At 28.2% G+C, this 4923-nt stretch overlaps 1 long non-coding RNA gene across 3 annotated transcripts; it reads right to left on the bottom strand.

The window, feature by feature from the left end:
- Window positions 1-4011, bottom strand: LOC118450824 (uncharacterized). 3 transcript variants are annotated; one of them, XR_014983280.1, is made up of 3 exons: window positions 3901-4011; window positions 802-1195; window positions 1-709 (listed from the first exon to the last, which is right to left on the bottom strand). It is a non-coding gene; the product is annotated as an uncharacterized LOC118450824 (long non-coding RNA). The 3 variants fall into 3 exon arrangements; XR_014983279.1 differs by lacking the exon at window positions 3901-4011 and adding an exon at window positions 1359-3162; XR_014983281.1 differs by lacking the exon at window positions 3901-4011 and adding an exon at window positions 2955-3162.
- Between the last annotated feature and the right edge of the window lie 912 nt (window positions 4012-4923).

The raw sequence follows: 4923 nt of genomic DNA, 5'->3' as shown, positions 1-4923 counted from the left end.
AAAAATTATTTCATTTTACTGGACAAATTGTTCTCGATTATTGCATCTAAAAAAGATCTCGAAAGGCTTACTTTTTGTGTTATGATATGTTTGATTATATTATAACGTTAAAATGCATGTGCAAAAACATATTTATTCAAATTAATCAGATTTTATGGTTTTTATAATAATTAATTTCGTTAACATCCACATAATTAGCACACCTTCAAGCACGAATAGTCAAAATGATGCAGAAGCCAACGTGTGAGCGCCTTCGTCACCAATTGTGACAATCGCACTTAAATCACACTGCAAAGAGTTGTTGCATGACTCGTATTAATTAAATGATTCATTAATAAAACAAGAAAATACTATCCTAAACTAATGAAACTAGAATATGCCCAATAAAAAAACAATTAAAACTGTACCACTCAAGAGTAAATCCAAAAAGTTAATTATTAATGGCTATTTGTCAACAATTAATAGAAAAAATTACAACTAGTAACTCATGTCAAGTCGAATCTTTCATCCTCGACATAATATATACTAGAGGAACTTAAATTTGTTCACTCACTGCTTAAGACCCACAATAGCTCCAAAACATTCGCCCCGTTGTAGCTCGAAATTTATGTAAGCTGTTCCGTAATAAGTCCAAAATAAAATAAATCGACGTAGATGGAAAATTAATTAGATTGAATTTGTAATACATTGATTTAATGACAATGCAAATCTGAAAAAGGATTAAACATAATTTTTATTAAATTTATCGTAATAAAAAAAATGTAGAATTATATTAGCTATTAAATTTAAACATTTATTTACCAATATTCTTCTACAGAAGTGTAATAGGTCCTTGATCATCTTCCCTGATGCACTGACTCAAATGCGCAATAGTTATTTAATAATTAAGAGGCAAACAATGAATTTAATTCGCGAATATCTATTGCTTGTTTTATATATAAGTATCTACAGTATATCTGATTGTAGAAAAAAAGAAAAATAAAATTTTATACGAACAAATATTGACTCTATAACTGCTTTGGATCCAAATTATTCATACAGACATATTTTTAAAAGTTTTTTAACATCATAAAACGCAAACAAATTTAAATTAACCGAAAAACATTAACAACAAATCTCCTTCACAATTCCTTCTTTATTTTATCGAAACAAAGATCGATTCATCTATAGCTACACGAACAACTGCAATCATAATCTGAAAATAAAAACAATATCAATATCATTGTACAATAAAAAAAAATTGTTAAAAATATAAAGTCAAAAAATAAAAGACTACTCAAATTCTTACTAGCAAAAAGTAACAATGAAATAACAAAAACATTGTAACGGTAACAAAAATAATTAAAAAATAATATCACCTATCACAATATTATCTAAAAAATATTAATAATGTTCACGATACTAATTATTTTATAATAAAAATACATAGTATAATTATTAATAATTATGATAATTATTAATTATTCTAAAATAAAATATAGTTAAATTTTCACTGGAATAATTGACACGCAAATACTTATACAACAGAAGAATAGCCGAGAATGTTATTGCAAGTAGGTATCGTATCATTCTGAGAAGGAGAGATCACCTATACCCATCCCTGCTACAAATCTCTCGTAAGTTCGTACACGAAAACAAATTTCCGAGAACAATTACTGATATCATTTCCTAGGACGTAATACAAGATTTATTCATATTTAACGTACCCTCATACATCAAAACATACTTGACCTTTTTTATTAACAGCACACTTAGCTTACCTCGGCTACATAAGAAAAACAGCAAAATATAATACACGACCTTCACTGTGTTTCCAACTTTGTCGATTCATAGAATTTTATGTATTATTGTATATATACAAAATGTGTATGTATGTTATATATAATATATAGTACTCAATATACGTAGTATATATTATAACTTATAAACGGTAATATATTCTTTTGACAACAACATAAGTTCTTACAAAATGTCCTTTCTTGTCTTTCAAATCCTACCATTTTCTTCCAACCTATTTACATATATTTATCTTTAATTTATATTATAAATAAGATAGCATTCGCTGTCTTATATATTATATTATGAGCTTGATAATAACAATTCCGAACGAAACGGTCACTCGTTCGCTGATGTGACAAAGAAATGTCTTAATTTTGAGAATTCTACATATGTACATGTGCGTATATGTAATAAATGTATGAACATACACATATTTATCCATAACGAGTCATATACACAACGTGTACGTGTGATATATGTATGCACATATATAGTATTAGTATTCATGTATAGTATCTATCAGGAATATACACACATGTATATATATTATATGTACGATATATTAAATAGGTATATGTATGTACACGAATATATACGATTTAGATAAAAATCGAATATAACATATAATACGATCAATCAAGATTAATAATTGATAAATTGTTATATTCCGTTCAATGAGCCATCAGTAGAAATAAATATGCAGAACAGAACCGTATTTACAACTTCCAGACTCTTCTTCAACAATTTGCCAGTAATCCGTCATCCGTCTAGTAAACCCGAGAAATCGAAACTAGCTAATAAAAATCCATTTTCAATCCTAAATTTTACAGTTGACTATCAATAGTAGTTTAATAGCCAATAGCTATTATCCATCACGTGCCTAGCAAGCGAATATTTTGTTTATTTTTATTCGACTTTTTGAAAAGGACACGGACTAAATTATCTTAAAACAAGAAAAGCAAACATACCACAAAAATAAAGGCCAGAAATTCAAGAAAAATATGACGCAATAGCACGGCGATGAAAACATGTAAACGGTAATTTTATTTTCGCCAACATTTCAAAAACGCAATATTTTCTTGACTTGCAAACATTATGTCGTAGAAATCTCATGTTTGGTGATCGATTATGTATATTAGACGAATAAGTAACTTAGAAAAAAAAATTTTAATTACCTGTAATTACGAGATGATAAAACTTCGTTATCACATACGGATCCAAACTGGTCTCAGCGATCTCGGCAATAAGAATGACGAAGACCTATCTATGGAGCCTTTTAAACATTTTATACTAATATACAAGCAAATAATAAATCGAATAATAAGTAACATTATCTATGTAATAAATTTGAATATCTCTTGTAAATATTCTGAAGAAACGATATCTCTATCTATTCATTTTTAACTATAAGGGTTTAATAATATAGTTATAATAGTATAGTATAGTTAAATTGTATAATATAGTTAAAATGTTATATAATTGAAATAAAATATTAGAATTTGGTATCATCAGAAATGTTTAATCGGTATCTAAAAGAAAGTGATGCTTTTCGTGAAGAACTAATAATTTTCAATAAATAACGATGTCTCTAAAAGAATAATCAAAAAGAATAAAGACTTACACAAAACCTTTATTATACACAATGCATTTGTTCGACATTTAATTTTTTTACTGTGACCCTTTTTCTTTAATTTCATCCTCTACAAGTTAATTTCTTTTCCGTATATACAAACAGAACTATGTAAGTGAAAGTTATAATATTACTTCTACAACTAATTATATTATTATATATATATACTAAGTATAATATATATTTATTAAACATATGAAACAATATAATATATATTGAATAAACATATGAAACATATATAAAGTAAAAATTTCTTTTTTACTGATGAAATAAAATGAAATTTTCAAAATACAGATGAGCGTTAAATATAATTTTAAAGTTATATAACGTTGCAGAGAATTAATGGCAAAAAATATGGAAAAAGAAAGTTTTAATAAATTAATATCCTACCCAAAAAAATAACTAATCTACATTCTTGGACCAGTATTTTTATACATATATACTTACCTGCTTTTACTATATATGAAAAAAAAAAACAAAAAATAAAACACCTGCTCTTTGTTCAGTTACATCATGAAATTATTTCTTCTTTCTTCTACCATCTTCTTCGTCCTTACAACTGATAGTAAGTGACGACAATACTGACGACACTTCTCGTAGACCTTCAGAACTGAAATAAGCATAAACAGATGATGAGAAGAACAAAGAGCCCAACTGATTGGCTGCACATGCGCATCAACATCACGTATCGCATACATGCCCGCACGTACACGCACGCGCGCGTGTTCTATTCAGTGGACTTGTATGCTCTTTATTATATATTTATATAAATGTGTGTGTATTATTCTATGTATTTATATATATATATACATACATAGAAATGTATCATCCTATATGTGTATATTACGTCGTGTGAGGAGCAACTACGAAAATTTTTCTAAATACGCGTCTCTAACAGAAATATCAGCGATAATAATTGATTTGTACGGAGAATCTTTCCCTGTCCTTCCTAATCGTTAGAGTTATAGATTAACTGGTCGCTATGAATAAGAATCAGCACAAGGCTAGGATACCATCGGAGTTTATTAATGCATATTAATGAGAGAACGCGCATTCTTTTGTAGAATCCCGTGGAGCTTGTGAGGTAGATAACAAATATAGTGTGAATTGTAGTTATCACAGTATATTTGTTGAAATAAGATATAATTGTTGCTCTTGTATAATAATGTGTACTTATGTTGTTGCTATTTAGATTGTGCTGGATAGACCCGATTGTGGCATAGCCAGTGATATTGATAAGACTCAATTATTTTACTACTAAGTGAAAATGCTTTGATGCGATTGCCTGTAGATTTTTCCCGAACTATCCACGAACGCATTAATGAATTAGGAAAGGAAAATGGAAAGAAAGGAGTTTAAGTAAAAAATGTTAGGAAAGGGAAAGCAACATTCTTATTGATCGTGTGCGTGTCAAGATAGTTTATTCGAAATGTTTAAACAATCTCATGTGTGATCCTTTGTCCTGGTGACTGTGTGGACTCATGAGAGTTGCAGTGATATTTGAAGGATAAGCG

Source organism: Vespa mandarinia, chromosome 19, assembly GCF_050613455.1.
Source record: "Vespa mandarinia isolate Hongniang chromosome 19, ASM5061345v1, whole genome shotgun sequence".
Taxonomy (NCBI): Eukaryota; Metazoa; Arthropoda; class Insecta; order Hymenoptera; family Vespidae; genus Vespa; species Vespa mandarinia.
The sequence above is the reverse complement of the archived record's forward strand: the minus strand, read 5'-3'. Positions and strand labels throughout refer to the sequence as shown.